Source organism: Elephantulus edwardii, unplaced genomic scaffold, assembly GCF_000299155.1.
Source record: "Elephantulus edwardii isolate Elephantulus edwardi_28Jun2011 unplaced genomic scaffold, EleEdw1.0 scaffold00160, whole genome shotgun sequence".
NCBI classification, from domain to species: Eukaryota; Metazoa; Chordata; class Mammalia; order Macroscelidea; family Macroscelididae; genus Elephantulus; species Elephantulus edwardii.
In genome coordinates, this window is record NW_006399910.1 from 7,492,513 (window position 1) to 7,513,966 (window position 21,454).

General features: G+C 41.3%; 1 pseudogene across 1 annotated transcript; it reads right to left on the reverse strand.

The window, feature by feature from the left end:
- Positions 1 to 806: 806 nt before the first annotated feature.
- On the reverse strand, positions 807 to 2,965 carry LOC102870312 (annotated as a pseudogene). The gene has a single exon (XR_438949.1). The product of XR_438949.1 is annotated as a testis-specific kinase 1 pseudogene (transcript).
- Positions 2,966 to 21,454: the final 18,489 nt, after the last annotated feature.

The window sequence follows — 21,454 nt, forward strand, 5'->3', positions numbered from 1 at the left end:
GAAGAAGAAGAATGAATGAATCATCAAGTAGTGTGGAGTCAAAGTTTAATGAAGATCGGGATATTTTCATAGCAGTCTCCAAGTAAATCCATAAAAGATACTTAGTCATCCTTTACAATTGGTCAGGAAGTACAACATATTTTACAGTGATGAAACTGACAAATATCATCTTCTTCAAGACACTATTATTGTATCAAAGTTAAATGTATTGAGTGTGAACACAGTGTTGGGTTTATAAGGACATTGTTCTTTTTCTTACAATATGTATTCAATGATTTTACCAAAAGTGTATGTGTGTTTTTGTGTGTATATGTTTATATATATAACAAAAAAATGGAAGACATGCATAGAATAACATTAATAACTGGTAATTTTAAGGTAAAAATATATGGAGTCCAATAAACTATTATTTTTATTTCTTTTTTTCAATTTTTCAAAATAAAATTTAAAGTTGTCAAGGTAGAGGTGACAGAGAAGGATAGCATCTTTGTCTTTCATTTTCCAGATGGTTTCTCTTTCCTCTTACTTCTAGGTAAAATTTCACTAAAGGGTGTTTTTCAACATTCTTTAAAATTTTCAGCCATCAGATGCTCCAAAGAATAAAAGTGTAATAAGACAACTGTTTTGGTACTGTCCTCCATTGATAAAATCAATACAGCACTCATCTCACGCTACCAATTTCCGTTCTATTACTTCTTTTCTTAAATCTGCAAAGCACCTCTTCATTTGCCTCACCACTATTATAGTTTAAAATGTACAACTAGAATTGGAGTTTAATTATTTCTTTTTTTTTTTTTTTTAGTGGATAGGGGCAGCCCGGAGCCAGCCAGGCAGTTTTATTGAAATACTTTTAAATCGTTTGCACGTGGTGTTAGTCTCGTGTGTCGGCAATGCTGTGTCTGGTTCAGGGATCCCCACGGGAGAGAGAGCCCAGGGACTTGGACAAGAAGTGCTCGGTCTCTTGAGTCCAAACTCAGACTCCCTTGTATCGGGAGAAGGGCTAGTCCACCCATTTGGGGTTGGCACTGTCCAGCATTTGTACTCTGTCCTCACAAAGTGTCCTGAAGTCCAAGTTGGAGACCTGAGACCACAGGCCCCATTGCTAAGAGCGTGCCCCAGGCAGCTGCAGACTGGGTGTGGGTGGCTTGGCATGGTGCCCTCGGTGGCAGAGGAGACTGCCGGCCTCACAGTTCAGGTTGCGGTAGCGGGCAACAGCTGGTGTGGGGCGGGGGTACATGGACAGGAAGCCAAAGCTGAAGGGGCCGAGGCAACAGCCAGGACAGGACAGCCCTTCATCAGGCTCCCGGGGTGCTGAAGGAGGTGGCGAAGGTTCTGTCCGTTCCAGAGCTGACGCCCGGGGCAGGCTATGCTGAGCCCTGTTCCAGGGCTCCCCAGCCCAGCCCTGTGGAGAGTTTACTACTACAGCTGGTGGGTTGTTATTGAGGGGAAGTCCTGATCGGGGAGACCAGGGCTGAGAGGCAGAGGAACACGTTCTGATGAAGTTGTCTGTGGCCACGGCCAAAGGCAGCTGAGGAGCTGGTCCTGGGGGTTCTGGCTCAGGGCTGCTGCCCTCACACTCCATACTTTCTTCAGTCGAGGGGACTGTAGGGGGAGGGCAAAGACCTGGCAGTGCTGTTTCCATACGTCGGGGGAGCTCAGGAGATGAGGGCAAGGAGCGGCAGCGGCGGGCAGGTGTCCCAGGCTGGACCACGATCTCTGGAGTAGTCACCAAGGGCGGGTGGGTAGAGGTCAGTGGTGATGGTGGTACAAGGGGCAGAGGGGTGACTGGCTTGCTGGGTGTGTCCAGGAGCTTCATCTTGCCACCCCTGAGGTCTTCCCGTAGTGAGAAAGGGTTGACTCGAGTAAGACTGTCCCCCCAGTTGGGGGGTGATCCTGGTGATGGGGGCAGGAAGAGGTCTGACCGGCTTCGGGAGAGCCGGGGGTCTGGCCTGGGAAGTGTGGCAGAAGGACCCCCTCTTAGATGAGACCCCTGGTTGTATGTCAGAGGAGCCGTGATGACAGGAGCTGGCTCAGGCAGCTGCTCGAGGATCCATTCCAGGTGTTGGGTGATTTCAGTGAAGGAGGCACGGGCACTGGGTTCCATATTGCAGCAGTGGATGGCCAGGAGCAGGAAAGGCAGTGGGCAATCATCTCCCACCAGGGTTCGGAAAGCTGGCACATCCAGACCAAAGCCCTCTGTACGGGGCAGGTAGTGAGGGTCTGCAGACACTCGGGCGATGAGCTCACAGAGGACAATCCCAAAGGCAAAGACATCAGCCTTTTCGTCATACAGCTCACCCTGCAATACCTCTGGAGCCATCCAATATGGGGAACCTACCACAGCCAGTGGCTCCTTCCTTGCCCCTTCCCTATACACAGGAATCTTTTCAGCCAGCCCAAAGTCACCCACAACAGCTGTGAAGCCTTGGTCTTCCCGTCGGACCAGACAGTTCTTAGATGTCAAGTCTCAGTGGAATACACCTTTGGCATGAAGATACCGTAGGCCTCGGGCAATGTCCAGAACCAGGTGGAGCCTGATAGGCCAGGACAGGGGCTCAGGGCAGCTGAGCAGCTGTTCCAGGGTTCCCCCATTCATGTACTCTGTGAGAGCGTGCAGCTGCCCCTGGTGTACACAGACGCCCATAAACCTCAGGATGTTGGGATGACGGAGCCGGTTCATCAGCTGCACCTCGCGTAGCGTGTTTCCCCGGTTACTGGGGAGCCTGTTCATCTTCAGCACCATGGCTTGCCCTGACTGTCGGTGGCGGACCTTGTAGACCTCAGAGAAGAAGCTGGCCCCGATCTTCTCCATGCAATGGAAATCGTCCACACGCGCCAGGCTAGACACGGCGCTAAGGAGAGTCCGGTAGGAGGAGGGACGGCCCCAGCCCGGGCCTCCGCCTGTGGCCCCCGGCCCTGGGGAGCCCTCCCCCGGCGCCTCGAGTGGGGGCCGTTCTCCTGCCATGGCCAGGGCCCAGCCCGGGCCTGCTTCACATGCGGAGTTTAATTATTTCTTGAGTGAGCTGAAATCCAGTATTTGTGTGATGCATCCATTTAAATCAAACTCCAACAAGGTTCTGTCTTGCTGCGTCTGCATTGATGGGGTTCTGGTCTCACTCTGAAACTGGCATGCTTCGCCTCATCGGTCTCATCAGCTGGGAGAAGGTGGCATTCCCCCCCTCCCCGGGGACTGCCTTGCAATGACCCCACAGCACCAGGCAGCCCAAATTCACTATTCACTTCCTTGGATGAAATAGCTAAATGTAGTTGGGAGAGTTTGGTAATGTGTGAGTAGCTCACCGTCCAGTAAGATGCTGGTTTTGTTTTTCTGGCTCAAAAGTCAAATCCTAGTGAGGTTTTACCACAAGTAAAGAGATACAAGTACCAATATAAATACAATTGCCATTGAGTCAACTACCAGTAGACACATGGTAGTTCCATGAGTGTCAGCGTCCAGCTGTAGCTCACAGGCTTCCATGGACTGATTATTCAAAGTCCATTTCCAAGCCTTTCCTCCAGGTAATTCAAACTTCCAACCTTTTGAGTAACAGGTGAGCAAATTAACCATTTGCCCCCAAACAATACGAAAAAGCCAAAACCGATTATTCTGATTCAGGGCAAGCCTGCATTTTGTCTCCAAGCTGAAAATTGTTAACAAGAGGAGACTGACCACCATTCTCCCTCAGAGTGGCTCTTGTGTTCAAACCACTGATATTTCTGATTAGCCATGCAGCATGCAACACACTTCAAGACCTAGAATTCTTTAAGATCAAACTAAGGGGGAAAAAACAACAAGAAAGATGAGACAAGGAAGTCTCTGTGGCCTGGTTAAAGAAAAAGTCCTTTGTGTCTGGGATGAAATGGGAAAAGAAAAAAAAATATCCATCATTTTATGAGCTACTGAGAGAAAGAGAGAGAAAAAGTTTTGAAACTTCACCTTTGTGAAATGAAGGTAATCCTCCTTTGGTAAAATAAAGATTTAAATTGCTTTTCAAGTACTATTAGAATGTTAGACAGGATTTTCTTTGAATAATATAGGCTGTGAATGAGATGAGCCTTACTGCAGCTTACATTAGCATGCTCTTCATGAAACTGAAGATCCACAGTGCATTTCATTCTATGTCCAAGGAGAGAGCAAAGCACTACCCAGTGCCTCTTCATAGACAGGATGATGCTGGCCAGACACAGTGTAAATCCAAGAGCTTTACAAGGCCAATAGACTTCTTCCTTGCAAATGCAGAGCAATCCAAAATAGTTAGACTGAAGCTAAAGAGCCTCCAGAATCATTGACTTCCTTGATGCTATTTCCCGTGCACAACCCTCCCATTCTTTTAACCACTCATTCATAACCATTTGGAACAATTTGTAATCTTTGCCTTTTTTCCTCAGGATAATCCCTCCAGAAAACTCTCCCACGTATTTATTATTCTTCTTTGCAGCCCAGTCACTTCCATGAACAGAATTTTTACTACATGCTGGAGGACTGATTTTTCCCCTAGGATTTGTGACATTACAGATTGATGGGATCATTCTTGTATTGAGTGAGAGGCAACAGGGATAACAGGGAGATGTGAAAGGTAGGAACAAAACCAGTATCATTAAAATTCAGCAACCCATTAAATGTGAGAGCCAAAGAGGATCCTTTGCCTCTGGGGACCTAAGAGAGGTAGAACTATGTTCTTTAAAGATTTCCATCATAATCCCTGGAATTTGTATATATGTTATGTTATATTGCAGAAAGGAATTAGGTTGGAGATGGATGGATCTAAGGTTATTAAGCGGCTGAATGAGGAGACCTATTATCATAGTGGCTAACATGTTAGGTTGATCACAGAAAGGTCCATACCTTGAACCCACCAGCTTCTCCACGGGAGAAAGGTGGGGGTCTGCTCATATTAAGATTTACAACCTTAGGATTGATAAGACATTGTACTAAATTAACCAATCAGTGGTAATTATTACTGTCACAATACAAAAAGTCCTCTAGATTCCTAAATACTTACTTGAATAGAAAAAGAAGAAGATAAAGAAAAAGCTAATTACGTGGTGTGGAAAAAATGTTTACAGTCTTGAAATCCAACAGGGCAATTTTACCCTACCTGGGAAGATCGCTATGCATTCGAATTGACCTCACATTATAGTGAGTGAGAAGCAGCTCAACATGACATCGGATGTGATCCTGAATTTCCTGCCTGTTGTCACTGTGTGTCATTGAGTCAGAACCAACTCCAGGGGGTTTTCAAAGGAACTGAATAGCACAGGAGAAGATTGCCCATCCTCCTGCGTAGCAGCAGGTGGATTTAAACCGTGAGCCTTTTGGGATTATAGTGAAGCTTCTTACCTCTAGGCCACCAAAACTCCCTAACAGTATTATCTGCCAGATCAACATATTCACAAAGATCCTTGTAAGTGGAAGAGGGAGGCAGGAGAGAGGGAACCAGAGGCATAAAAGCAGGACAGGGACTTAAGCCACTGTGACTGGCTTTGAAGGTGGGAAGTGTAGGCTGTTGACTCAGAGAGCTGACAGCCCTTAGAAGCTGAAAAAGGAAGGGACGTTCCCAAGGGTGTCCATGAGGAATGCAGCCCAGACCCTGAGGACATCCATGAGGACTGCAGCCCAGATGGAATGCAACTCAGTGAGACTGACTTGGCACAGTAGGCTGTATGCTAAATTGCTAAGAGAAAGGTTGACACTTTGAATCCACCAATCACTCTAAGGGAGACTGATTAAGTCAGATGCCGCTATTAAGATTCACAGCCTCAGGAACTCTATGGGGGCTGGCTGTGAGCCAGAATGAACCAAGCAGAGGACGATGGGCTTGCAGCATGGCTTCTTCAGCAGTCTGACCTCTGGGACCTGAGGACAGTAAGTGGGTGCTGTTTAAAGCCAACAAGTTTGGAGTAACCTGGAATGGCAAAAAAGGAAACTGATGAAATACCATGAAAGCTGGCCCTGCTCTTCCAAAACTCCCCACCCTAAGCCATGGGCCTTATTGTCAGCAAGCTAGAAGAAATCATTGTTCATGTTTTCCCACACAAAGCAGCATATTTGGAATTTTAAAGAGCTGTAATGGCAGATCTGGAAACCTAGCCATCTCACACACACACACACACACACACACACACACACACACACAGTCTCTCTCTCTCTCTCTCTCCTTCCCTCCCTCTCTTCTTTCTTCTTTTGTCTTTGTCTCCTTATCTCTCCTAATTAAGTAAAAGTTTGCAAAGCAAATTGTTTTTCTATTTAATCATTTGTGCACACATGTTTTAAATTATTAATGAAAACATCTTCCCACTTCCCCCTCACAATTCTCATCTTCATTAATCCTTTTATTTTAGCCCTTCCTGACTTCCTGTATCTATCACCCAGTAAATGCTCCCCTTTTGATCTTGTGTGGTTCATTATCCCGAGAGTGGGTGTCTCCTAGGTGTTATGGTTCACATAATAGATCTTTCAATTGTTTGACTGAAGGATGAGTAACAGGAATGAGCTTTATTCCAGGTTCAAAAATTAACTAAGAATTATATGGGTCCCACCCAGCTTGATTAGACAAAGAAGTCTGGCTATTATGTTTTTGAGGGTTTTCCATATTTCACACACATTTCACACACACACACACACACACACACACTCAATCCTCAGTTGATTCCTTTGAGAGTGGTCCTTAATGGTAGCCAAGCACAATCTAGTTCTAATCTCAGGGTCGCATTCATTGAGGGGCACAGAGTTCACTAATACTATGGAGTTTTCTAAGGAGATTCCTATGAATCTTCCCTCTTAGTTTGATTTCCTTCCCTCTTCGTTTAAGACCAAGAGAGACAAATAGTCGCAACTTAGATGACTGCTCCCAAGCCTTTAAGATCTCAGTTGCTGCTCAGAGTGTAAAACGCTGCCTTAGTGGACCACGTTAAGTCGATTTACTTTAATGTCCTTCGAGTCTGCAGTTCTGAGACCCTAGGACCAGCAACTCGTTCCCTCAAGGTGTTTAGTTATAATTAACAAGTCAAAATAACTTTCCCCTGTTGGCTTTGCTGTAAATGTTGTTGCTGTTGTTATGTACCACCGAGTCTGAACTGACTCATAGCTGATCCTCCAGTGGGCATTTGTTGTTGTTGTTGTTGTTGTTGTTGTTGTTGTTATGTACCATCAGGTCAAAGCTGATGGATAGCTGACCCTCCAGCTAGTTTATAGAGGCAGTTTAGCCACACGGAGCAGCTGGTGGATTTGAACTGTGTGTTTTTGTGATTGCAGTGCAGCTGTTTACCACTAGGCCACCAGAGGTCACTCCAACAGGTGTATAGAGGCCAGAAATCACACAGGTGAAAATTGCCCCATTTCTCCCTCAAACCAGCTGGCAACTCAAACCACATGTCTTTCTTTGGGCTGGCAGCACACTTCCTTAGCCACTAGGACCCACAACTCTTTTCTCTCTCTTTCCCTCTCTCTCGATAGACAGATGATGATTAGATAATAATAATAATAATAATAATAATAATAATAATAACTTTTATTCAAATAATATACATGCACAGCATATACTAATCTAAATATGTTGTTGTTGTTGTTAAGTGCCGTCGAGTCGCAGGCGACTCATAGCAACCCTATGAAAGAGAGTCCTCGATGCTTGGGTGCCTTTCATTCTCTCTTCAGGTTCATAGGATTTCCGGAGGCAAGCTATTATGGACGTGGATGCCACTCCTCCTTCCACGCTATAGAAATGTAATTTTCCACAATTCTGTGTGATCCTTTGAGATTAAAGCTTATTATTGCTAATATGTAGTATTATTAATAAAGTAATGGTGGATTCCTTTGTTTAAGGCATTTCTTGTGCATATCTCCATATTTCAACAAAAGATTTTAATAAACTCCAATTTGAAGTAGTCAGCTTTATAACTTATGTTTTTAGTTCCTTGTATTGGAAAATTGAATATTGTTTATTATCTGCCTGAGAATTCAACAAGAGGTATCAGATCCACAACGCAGACACACACAAGTCAAATTTTCAATCTCTGCAGTAGGGTTAAAACTCCCAGTTTGTGTTCTGATCCAGCAGGTGGCTTTAACCCAGACCTGTGCACCACTGAAGCTTCAAAACAAGCCAGGATGTTTCCAGAAAGGGGCACAAAGGAGGAAGGGAGGAAAAATACAACCTCGAGAAATATATGCCTGAGTACTTTATTGGGATTCCAAATCAATAGATCATATTGCTTGAAAATCATGCTTACGTCTAACGTCTTTTGTGCAGAAGCACAATGAAACCCACCAGGCACCGTGCTCAGAATGCCAGAAGCCAGAACACATTTCCAGACTGCATTTTGCCCAGGGCCAGTGGCCAGGGAATGAAACACATTCCCTTTTGTTGTGTAGCTATTTAGTGTTCAAATCAAATAGCAAAGCAGGTATTAAAAAGCATTCTCCTAAATGCTTTTGTAAATACAGTGATCACGGTCTTTGGTTTTCCTCAGCTGGTCTCAGCTTTTCTCTGTAGCTCCTTCCTAATTGTTGACTCTGCTCCCCATTCTCTCCTCTCACACTGCCAGTTACTCCTGCCTCAGGGTTCAGAGCTGACTGCAAGGGGAGCAGAAGGAAGAAAGGGGAGACAGTCTCGGTCTTGACATGTTGAATAAATGTATCAGTTGTGACATGATGTGCTTAAGTGGTGAAGCTGCCATGACCACAAAAAATCAAGGTACAGCTATCGAGATCTCTTGTGATGCGGTGAGGCGAAGACATAAAGTGAGGCTTCGCCATTCCTTTTGTATCATTTTGGATAGATCACTTTTTTGTCACAAATTACATTGAGTCCTGGATACTATAAAAATGTCCCCTTGTTGGTGCTAGCACAAAAGAAGGAAGTGAGATGCATGAATGATACCAGAATAAAAGATTTTTTATAGACTATGCTTCGGATTATGTTAGGAGAAAGTAAATAGTTTATTTCAATGTTTCCCAGTTTACTTTGACCTTTTTTAAATAGTAAGATCTATTGTTACTAATTACGATGGCCATTTGTTTTCAAAAGCACACATTTTCTAAAGTATTACATGCAAACAATGGAACCTAATCTTACTGGCCCTATCACAATTAAGCATACTTTGATCTAAATGACCAATGGTGGAGAAGTCACAGGAGTCTAACCAGGCAATGGAGAGATGGGGAGAGTTTGGAGAGGACATAATGTGTGTGTATATATATATATATATATATATATATATATATATATGCAAAAGGAGCTGAGCGTTCAGACTCTGGGCTTGTCCAGGTTGGTCCCACTTTCAGACCTTATATGTGCTGACTTGCTCAATTTACTTTTCTGTGAATTAGGTAACTTATTTTAAAATAAGAATGGTAGGGACAATGACAATGAAAATGCCAATCCGAAAATTCTTCCACACAGGTAAGATTATCAGAATAGACTCTTCTGTAGTTCTGAAAGTTAAGTTTGTAGCAGTTCAAGAAAGAGAACTGATTCTTGGTAATGTCAGTGAGCTTGGAGGTTTTTTTTACTTTACATTTTCCTTCCTCTACCACTATGGTAGCCTTGACTATCAACATCCTATCAAACTTAAAAAAAAAAAATCCTTGGCTTTGAGTCTGAACTGACTCAAAGCTTATACTATAATGGGTTTTGAGAGACTATAAGTCACACAGGAAGAGACTGTTCATCTTCCTCCCATGGAGCAGTGAAAAGATTTGAACCCTATGTCTTTGTGTTTCCGGCATAACTTCTTACACACCAGGCCACCAGAGCTCTCTACCAAGAGCCTATGTTGTTGCTGTTGTGTACCATCGAGTCAGGATTAATTCATAGCTGAAGTTTCAGCAGGTTTTCAGAGGGAGTTAATTGCATAGGAGATTGCTTATTCTTCTCCTGTGGAGTAGGTGATGGATTCGAACCACATGCCTTTGAGATTGCAGCACAGTTTCTTAGCACTAGGCCACCAGAGCTCCCTAAGAGTCTATTGTTAAAAAATAGTTAGAGTGGCAGCCACAGGAGGGGTAGAATAGTGTTGGAACATAGTCCCACTCCAGAGAATCATCATTATTTGGTGTTTCTAATTGTTTTCTGGAAGACTTGCAATTGCAAGATTGTCTTTATTTGGCCTGACTTACACTTTTTTCAGTATGAATAGACTTTTCTTCAAGGGAATTTATAAAGAAGAAGAAGAAAGACGAAGAAAACGAAGATGGATAAGAAGCAGCAGCAATTGTGTAACTCTGTGGTTGCCTGAGTCAATGGGTAAGAGCTGAGCAAACAAGAGCTTAGAGGGCAGGTGGGCTAGAGGGTAAAGGAATAGGAAAGATTCAGTAGGGATTCAAAAAAGATGGAGTTGTAAGGGGCTTCGATCAATAAATATGAATGTTATAAAATTCCATGTATATGAATGATTGCATGAAACCATTTAAATGAAAGATTGTGTAAAACACAATGTACATGAATGAAACACAGTGTGTATGAAATATGCAAACCTATTTAAAAAAAGAACATCTTGGGATAAGGTATCGACAGGGAGCTTTGGAAAGTTCTGAAGTATTTCTGGGAATCTATGAGGGAAGTGAGTGTATAGGAATAAGCTTGCCTGTTCGAGGGTATGTGCGCACTCAGGAAGATCAGGAACAAGCCTAAATACTCAACTCACGACAACCACAGGCCCTCTGCCAGTAGAAGCAAAAACTAAGGTGAAAATGTAAACTGCCTGGCTAAGTCTTGAAAGTATACCCGACATACACAAAAATCTCCTCAGCAAAGCCTGGAATTAATGGTTGCAGGCTTCTAAGAATATTCCTTAATATTCAGTCCTTAGGAGACCAGAATAATAACCAAGCAAAGACCTCAGTGCTCTCAAACAAAACATGATAGAATTTTCACTAAACAGACACCATCATGAACCAATAGCCACAATAGTAAGCTCTGAGTAAATGATTTGATTTCCAGAGAACTTGTCACACTATATTATTTAAAATATTCAGTTTTTAAAACACGCAAAATATAAAACATATCATCCAAAGCTGGACAGAGGGGAATGAATCAATATAAACTGTTCTTAAAAACCTCAGACGTTTGACTTAATAGACAAAGGTGTTAAATCAGTTATTTTAAATAAACACAAAGCATTAAAGTAGGAGGGACATCTCACTATAAATAGAAATTCTAAAAATAAATTAGTTCTGCCTGAAAAATTTATCAGAGAGACACAAAAGTGAATTTGAACAAAGAACCAGGAAATATAAAGAGAGACCCTGTTGAGAGTACCCATTCTGAGAAGAGAAAGAAAAAATAATAATGAAGCAAGCTCAGAGACCTGTAGGACACCACCTGCAACAGCATACATGTAACACAGTCCAAGAAAGAGAGGAGAGAGAGAGGTGGGATCAGGAAGAAACAATAGCCAGAAACTTACCATATTTGATTAAAAAAATACTAATTGCACATCAAAGAATCTAAATAACCTCAAGAAGGGTAAACTCAGAGATTCAGTCCTATGCAAATCATAATTTTTTTTTAAATCAAGGCAAAGAGAGAATATTGAAAAGAGCAAAACAGTAGTAACTCAGTACCCACAATAAGATTAACTGTTCATTTCTCACTGGCAACTATAAAGGCCAGAAAGAAGTGGGATGACATATTCATAGAGCTGAAACAAAAAACCTATCAGCCAAGATTTCTGTAGTCAATAAAAACTACCCTTCATAAGTGAAGGAAAGATTAAGACATTCCCAGCTAAATAAAATTTATCGATTTTGTCACTAGCAAACTACCTGACAAAATGTATAAAAGATAGTTTTTAGGCTGAAATGAAAAGGTGCTAGTTCGTAATTCAAATTCATATGCAGAAATAAAGAGGGCCATAAAAGTAACTATACAGGCAAATAGAAAAGGCAGTACAGATTTAATTTCTGTTTGTGATATATTTATCATATCTAATTTGAAAGACAATAACAGAAAGCACAAAGTATAATCCCAATTACACATGATGCATAAGAAATAAGATATATAACGATAACAATATAAACCCAAGAAGATAGAATGAAGCTCTATATATGCAAAGTTTTTTACACTAAATTCATTAGTTCACTTTTTCACACATTATCATTGAGTGAGATAACTCATAGCTTACCCAGCAGTGGGTTTTCATGTGGCAGGAGACTGGCCATCCTCCCACAGAGCTGCTCCGATTGCCAGAAATCCACCATCTTTGTATTAGCAGGGCAACTTCCTATGGACTATGTCATCAGTTGTTATTGTTGTTGTTGGGATTTTTTTTACTATCAAATTGAAACCAACCCATAACTGACCCTCTAGAAAGTTTTTAGAAACATTAAGTCACACAGGAGGAGATTGCCTTTCTCCTGCAGAGCAACTGACGGATTTGGTGAGCCTTTGGGATTGCAGTGCAGATTCTTACCACTAGGCCTCTTAAATTTATTATTAATTCAAATTAATATGTTAGCCTAGTGGCAAGAAGCTGTACTGCAATCCCAAAGGCACACAGTTAGAGGCCACCAGATGCTCCATGGGAGAAAGATCAGCAATCTCCTCCCGTGTGCTTAACTGCCTCTGAAAATCCACTGAAGGGTCAGCTATAGGTCGGTTCCGACTCTACGGTACACAACAACAAAATGTTACAAAACAAGACATTAACTGTAGTTCCCATGGAAAAGACTGCAAAAATTAAAAGAAATAGAGAATTTAAATGATACATTAGAAAATATCTAGTTTGTACAAAAAGGAGGAAGTAATAGAAGATTAGAATAAGAAAAATATAAAACATACAGGGAAAAATAGAAAATTCATTCAGAAACAGAAGAATTAAAGATATAAATCTTAAATAACCAATCATTACAATAAGAAACTTAATTTAAAACTCTGTAAACAAACTTAAAACAATAAATATTGGAAGGCTGGATATTTTTTAAAATGGTCCAAAGATATACGCAACCTATGCTTGGACCAGGAGGCAATCGTTAGAATAGAGTCAAAATTGGGAAGAGTGTGCATCAAGGATGTGTCCTATCTCCATATATTTTCAATCTGTATGTGGAACAGATTATCCAGGAGACTGGGCTGTATGAGGAGAAATGTGACATCAAGATTGGAGGAAGGTTCATCAATAACCTGGGTTATGCAGATGACACAATCCTGATTGCTGAAACTGAGGAGGACCTCAGCACTTGGTGCAGAAGGTCAAGGAATGCAGCCTTCAATATGGTTTGAAGCTAAACATCAAGAAAACAAAGATTCTCACCTCTGGGCCAATTAGCACCATCATGATGGACGATGAAGACACTGAGAATGTTAATGGTTTCAGTTTGCTACAGTCAACACTCTTGGTACCAGCAGCCTGGAAATTAAAAGACAAATTGCATTGGGAGAGTCTGCTGTCAGAGACCTCTCCAAAATACTGCAGAGCAATGATATCAGTCTCGAGACTAAGGTGCACCTGATATGGGCCATGGTCTTTGCAATTAACTTGCTATGCATCAGAAAGCTGGACAATGATTAGGGATGATAGAAGGAGAATTGATTCCTTTGAGCTGTGGTGCTAGAGAAGAGTATTGAATATATCATGGACTGCTAGGAGAACAAACAAGTTTGTTCTGGAAAGGGTGAAGCCAGGCTGCTCCTTGGAGGCAAGGATTCTGAATATTTGTCTGACATACTTTGGACATGTTGTAAGGCTGGATCAGTTTTTGGAGAGGGATGTCATGCTTGGGAGGGTGGAGGGACAGTGCAGGAGAGGAAGACTGCTGATGAGATGGATTGATTCAGTGATGGAGTAACGGGGATAGGTGTATCAGAGACAAGATTGACACCGAATAAAGCATGGTTTGGGGCTGTTGTACATAGGGTCACAATGAGTCACAGGTGACTTGACGGCACAAAGCAACAACATATGCTATCTAAAAGAAACGCTCAAACATGAATATGTTGAAAGGAAAAGATAAATTTTAAGTAAAGGGCTAGACTGTCTAAAACCAAATTTAACTAAAAAATTGTTATTAAGTACAACAATACTTTCTGTTGATTTTCTTTTTAAATATTTTTTTTTTATTTTACACTGGTTTACTTACAATGTTCATATGCATTCCTTTTCACACTGGATTCACTTCCTAAAAAGCATGCCTCCGGAAATTCTAGGAACTTTGATAAATGTCAAAGGAACTTCAGGCCTTTTGTTCAGAGGGTCACTATGAGTCGTGCTCGACTCGAAGGCAGTCAAGAACAATAGCAATGTACATTGTTTTTCACACTGGATCTTTCCAATTTCCTTTACCCACCCGCTCTTTTTACCTATCAAATTGTGCAACCCTATGATTCCCCGTGTCCATCCTCAACCCTCTGCTCCTACCCGCCCCCCTCCCCCGTGTATCCTCATATATGTTTTACTAGTTATCTTTCTATTTCTACAATAAAGGTCTTATGCAATATTTTCCTTTTGGGACTGAGTTAGTTCACTTAGCATAATGCTCTCCAGTCCCTCCCAAGTGATGTAGTAGTTTTCAAAACCATTGTTCCAGTGTGCTACATAGTATTCCTTCAATGTAATTGTTGTCAGGTGCCATTGAGTCCCCACAACTCCTAGATATCCTACGAACAATAGATCAGAACCTCGCCCTATCCTGTGCCACCCCCATGCTCAAGCCCATTGTCGCAGTCTCTATGTCAATCCTCTTGTTATGGGTCTTCCTCTCTTTTTCTGATTCTCTGCCTTAGCCAGCAAGATGTCTTTTTACTGACCCCTGCTGACTGAAGAGGGCGTCCTTCACCCAGGGAAGATTCCTAAAGACCAGGAACCAGGAGCTCCCAGTCTGCCAGGAACTACAAACAGTTGCAATTCTGCAAGATCTGGGGCTTCTTATCAGACTAAGTGGAGAAACATCCAACATATATGGAAAGTGAAAGACGTATCTGGATGCAGGATCCCCTTTCCCCCTCAAGGATGGATGGTAATAAGACACTCTTCCCTTCCTAGGGCTGTAAAAAACTCCTAATGCCTTTTATGTTTTTCCTACCATAAATTGTGACCCACCTAGGAGAGAGCTCACTGATCATTCCTTTGTCTTTATCACTACAAAAGACCCTGAACAAAGCAGTTCCTGGATCTCAGCCATTTTGGAGCTGTGTCAGATGGGGTTCTGCCTGCATAATACATTTTCTCTTCCTCTCACTAATGGGACTTCATGGTGATTTACACCCTAGGCACCTCCTCTAGGTCTTGGCTTCTATAACATGACAACATGCCTACAGTCTGTAAGATGAAGTTTCACCATTCTTGTTTCTAAGGAGCATCCTGGCTGCATATCCTCCTAGACAGATTTGTTCATTGTTTTGGCAGTTCATGGGATATTTAGTACTCTTCTCCAAAGTCACAATTCAATAGTAAGCAATAAATGTTGGAGAGGATGGGAACACTCATACACTGTTGGTGAAGTTGTAAAATGGTACAACCATTCTGGAAGACAATTGGGTGTTTTCTCAAAAAGTTGAACATTGAAACTCCATATGATCCAGCTATTTCATTATTAAGAATATACCCCAAAGAAATTGGAACTGAGACACAAATGGAGAGCTGTACACCAATGTTCACAGCAGTATTATTCACCATCACAAGAATATGGGAAAATCCCAGATGTCAAACCACAACTGAATGGACTGAGAAGTTGTGGTACATTACACAATGGAATACTATGCAGCACTCGGGAGCAAAGATTTCAAAAAATGCTATGTAATTTGGGAGAAGACTGAAGAGCATTATGCTGAGTAAACTAGCTCAGTCTCATAAGGACAAATACTGCATAACGGTGTTGTTGATTGTTGATTGTTGATCCAAGCAAGATGAAATCATTGAAAGCTTCAGTTCTTTCCCCATCTGTCATAATGTTGACTGTTGGTCATGTGGTAAAGGCCTTTGCTCTTCTGATGTTGAGATGTAACCCATGCCAAAGGCTGTAATCCTTGATCTTCTGCAGCAAGGATTTCATATTCTCCTCACTTTTAGCAAGCAAAGTTGTGTCATCTGCATAATGCAGGTTGTTCATGATTCTTCCTCTAATCCTGATGCCACATTCTTCTTCATTGAGTCCAGCTTCATGATTCATTTGATAAGCATACCAATTGAATATGTATAGAGAAAGGATACAACCCAGATGTACATCCTTCCTAATTTTAAACCGTGCACTGTGCCCTTGCTCTGTTCAGACAATAGCTTCCTAGTGTAGGTATAGATTCCATATGAGCATATATATAGTCATAATTTGTTATTATTCACACAAATGCCATTGCATAGTCAATAAAACACAAATAGACATTCTTCTGGTATTCTTTGTTTTCAGCCAGTAGCCATCTGACATCAATAATTATATTCCTGGTGCCACAGCCTCTAAAACCCATTTGAACTTCTGGTAGTTCCTTGTCAATGTACTGTTCTGGTCATTTTTTAATGATCTTCAACAATATTTTGCTTTCATGAAATATTAATGATAATGTTCAATAATATCCACATTCTGCTCAATCCCTTTTCTTGGGAATGGGAAAAAATATGAACTTCTTCCAATCAGTCTGCCAGGTAAATGTCCTCTAAATTTCCTGGCATAAATTAGTGAGCACATCCAGGGCTACATCTGTTAGTTTAAATATGTCAGTTGGTGTCTCCTCAGATCCTGGGACCTTATCTTTTATCAATGCCTTCACTGCAGCTTGAACTTCATCCTTTATCCCCTTTCGCTCTTCTTGTTCATATTGTATTTCCTGAAATTTTTCTTTTTGGTACAGTGATTCTGTATATTCCTTCCATATTCTTTTCATGCTTGCCGTATCATTCAATACTGTGTCCATAGCATCTCTCCATATTGCATCTCAAGGCTTGAATTTGTTTTTCATTTCCTTAGTTTGAGAAATGTTAAGTGAGTTCTTCCTTTTTTATTCTCTGACTGCAGTTCTTTGCACAGTTTGTTGCAATATTTTGCTTTGTCTTCTCAAGCTGCACATTTAAATCTTTGGACTGCTCTTTTACTTTACTATCCCTTCCTTTTGTCCTGGCTTCTTGAGGCTCTACTGAATAGTCTCCTCTGGCATACATTTTGGTTTGTCTTTTTTCTTTCTCCCCCTTCTTTGTAACAACCTTTGGCTCTCTTTCTGGATGATATCTTTAATGTTCTCCCACTGTTCCTCTGGTTTTCAGTCATTGGTGTCCAATGCCTCATATATGTTCTTGAGATGATACTTGAATTCAGCTGGGATCGACTCAAGGTCATGTTTTGGTTCCAGGGAACTAGCTTTACTTTTCTTCAGCTTCAATTTAAACTTGCACATGAGTAATTGGTGATTTGTTCCACTATCGGCACTTGACCTGATTTTAACTGCAGCTACCACACTTCTCCAACAATTCTTCCCACAAAGCCTATCTGATTCCTGTGTAACCTTATCAGGTGAGTTCCATGTGTTAAGGAGCCATTAGTGTTTGTGTTTGGTTTTTTGGGTTGGGATCGGGGGCTTTTTGTGTTGTTTTTTTTTTAAGGTATTTGCTGTAAATAAATCATTGATCACACAAAATTTGATTATTCAATCTCTAGCCTCATTTCTGTTAGCAAGTCCATACTTTCCAAATACCATTCCTTCCTCATTGTTTCCAAGTTTTGCCTTCCAACCCCCAGTTATTAGTAATGCATCTTGATTTCATGTTTAGTCAGTTTCAAACTTCAAATGTTGGTAGAAACCCTCAATCTGCTCTTTGGTTGTTAGTGCATATATAATAGTCATATTATCAGTTCTTCCTAGTATGCATTATTAGTATAGTACCACCTAATAATGATATTGATGACGTCTATGTCATTTTAGGGAATATGTGGAGCTCACGGGTTTAACTATGGGCTTGAATGTGGCAGAGATTGTGAGGATGTTGCAGGAACCAGCGGATTTTCCCTTCTGTTATGCATAAGGTCAATAAGAATCATAGCTAATTTGACAATACCCAGCAAAAAAGTGTTTAGGGCCTTAGTTTCAAACCCAAGAATACCCTTACACACACTGGTTCCTGTCTTTCCCTATTTCTCACCCTTTGGTTGAGACTTCATTTTGGATCTGTATTCTGTCAGCCTCTTTGTCTGCCTTGTTGGCCAAGCTTTTTGTTTTTGTTGTTAAATGTCTCCTGATCCTAGGCAACTCACAGCGACCCTATGAATGAAAGATCTCAACACTTGTATAACTTTCTCCAAGTTCATAGGTTTCCAGAGGCGAGCTATTTCAGAAGTGGATGCCATTCCTACTTCCAAGCTTGTTTTAATTGGGAAGCTCCGCCAAACACTGTCTGCCATGGGTGACCAATATCACATTTGACATATCAGGGTCACAGTGTCCAGCATCACAGAAACCACGAGTAACCTCTGTACAGCAAATGGACAGACCAGTGCTATATCAGCTAGAAGAATGTTTGACCTGAGGGATGCAGATTAAAATCACCCACCTTTGGCTTGGTAGCATCACTTTTTGTCCATTAGGCCAAACAAGAGGGTCTCAAATGGTTTTAAGTAAGGAATCTTCCGATATTCATCACCAGTGAAGAGGCTGTCTCAACACCCACCGCACACAGCGAGCCAGAGACCTAGGTCAGCCATGTGGAAAAGGGGGATAATTTTGTAAACTCAGAGCCTGTGTCATCATCACCGTAATGAAATAACAACAGATCTTTTGATCCGCATCCATTTGTAATGTAACTGCTCACCGGCAGGCGAAGGTGATTCATCAGTCAGCGGTCCCATCCCGAGCGCTGGGGAAACAAATCACCGTGGCGCACACATCATAAAAATGGAAATCGAGAAAGCTGTTCATTAATGCAGATTAGTTTTAAGCTTGGAATGGCTTTTCTCTGCTGAGATTAATACACACACAAGAAACTCTCAGTGGGGCTCAGGTCTTTGGTAATATATAGTCCTTATTACCTCGCTGACTAATGAAGCTTCCAGCACAAGAGGAGCCCTTGCCATCGTCCTTGCTCAGATAAACCACCATGCAGAGGGGCCAGGGATCAGAGCTGTCAGGGACAGGCTTGCGTGTGAGGCCCGCCCCCACCCCTACCCCTCACCACCACCACCGTGACCCTGACCCTTCTCTGTCAGCACTGGGCAGGCCAGGACAGCTGCATGTGGGTGCTTGTCTCCTAAACGGGAGAATGAGTCTGTATTCAAAGTCCCTTGAACTAGTTTTCCCCCAACAACTGAGCAGCAAGTAATTCAATGAGCTAATTAACACAAAGTTAATGGCTGAAAACAGCTTACTGTGTTTTCTACCTCAGCATCAGAATGCAAATATTATATTTTAAAGAGAGTGCCATAGCATATAATGCAACTAATGGGAGAACTTTAGGATTTTAGAGAAACCAAGGGAGGATTTTTCCCCCTTTTATGACAGAATTTTTACAAATGCATTAGATCAAATCGTGCAGGAGCTGCCTCTTGAAATCATGTTAGAGCTGATTTTGATAAGAAGTCTAACCCACCCGGAGAACCCAGAATAGCCTACTTCTTTTGTTTTTGTGCCTTTTTATTCTATGCTACTAGTCTTCTTCCTCTTGTCATTTTTCTTCTCTCTCTCTCTCCACACACACACACACACACACACACATTCCAACATCAAGATTCTTCCCTAGGCTTTCTCTCCGGCTGGCTCCATGAGACCTGAATTAAATACAAATGCACAGCTATCAGCACTAAGTATTTTGATACAATGTTCTATCAGAGAATCCTGGTCAAAGGCTGAGTTGTAAAACAGAATTTCAGTCAATGCTATTCTAACTTTCTGGAGCCAGCAAGACTGGATGAATTTTTAAAATCATTGCTCTAAAATAATCTTTAAACCTAAATCCTTCAGCAAAATTCTACTCTGAAGTTTCCTTTGAACCAAATAATAGTTTAGCTCAAATGGTAAAGTCTAATTGCCTTAAGTGTTATGTAGAATTATCAGCGTGAGATCCAGCTGACAACAGCAATGCAAAAGGTTAGATGGGAAGTGTTGGGAACAGTAAGTTTATGTTAACAGTGATGGAATAACTTGGAAAATGGTAAGTAGCATAGTTACACAACTTGAAAAATGTCATCAACATCACATATAATAATTATTGCAAAAGTTTTCTGCTCTGTGTATTTTCACAAAATATAAAGTACATTTTTTAAAAAAATATATTCCCCTGTGTTCTATTTTCCCCCGTGAAATTCACATAATGAGAAAACAAACATCACACAAAATGGTATGTGTACATTTAATATACCAACAATAACAACAAAGGCAATCATCTGAGAACATGTCTTAAGTAGTAATCCCAAACTTTTTTTAATGCGTTGCCATATAAGTAAACTATTTTTAAAATATGCCATATAGATAGGTAGGTAGGTAGGTAGGTAGGTAGGTAGGTAGATAGATAGATAGACAGATAGATAGACAGATATCTCATATTTATTTACAAATTATGTCTATGTACCATTACTATGCTATTGTTGAATGTCACTGAGTCGATGTAGAGTCATTGAAACTCAGTGTGACAGAAAATATAGCTGCCGCACAGGGCTGTAATCTTTATAGAAGCAGATACATAGGTCCTTGTCCTATAAACTACTTACTGGTTATTATTGTTAGGAGCCATTAAACAACAATTATGACTCACAGTGACCCTATGAACAATAGATCTGAACCTTCCTGTCCTGTGCCATTCTCACAATCTCTGCCTTACTCAAACCCATTGTTACTGTCACTGTGTCAAGCCATCTTATTCAAGGTCCTGCTCTCTTTCATACACCTTCATACCTTTCTCAGCATGATGTCTTTTTCCAGGGCACATTCAAAGTCCATACAATGAGATCTCATCCTCGTTGCCTCTAAGAAGCACCCTGATGACACTTCCTCCTAGGCAGGTTGCTTTGTTCTTCAGTTTTCAGTTGAACACTAACATGGACTCTGCCCCTGGGCTTTGTACCACCTGGGTTCCTCTCTACTATTATACAGCTATAGAAAATATGGTATAAAACATTCTGAAAAAATAATTAATCAAGTTGAAACATGGATCAATCAGCAAACTTCTTCCTCAGGGAGGTAGAACATAGATATTCTAGGCTTGATGAGTTACATGGTCTTTGCAACTACTTAGCTCTACATTGTAGTGTCAAAGCAGACATGGACAATGTGTAAATTAGTGACTATGTTGGGTTGTACTCTAGCTTTATTTACCAAAATAGGTTGTGGTTGGATCTATTCAAAGGCCTGTAGTTTGCAAACCAAGGAATTACAACATCAGTATAAGTGTAAAATATTCTCCTCTATCCTCATTTGCCAACCAAGGGATTACAACATAAATGTTGTTGTTGTTGCTATGTGCCATCGAGTCGCTTGCGACTCATAGCGACCCTATGTACAACAGCCCTAAACTCCGCTCTGTCCTGTGCCAATCACACTGTCTCTGA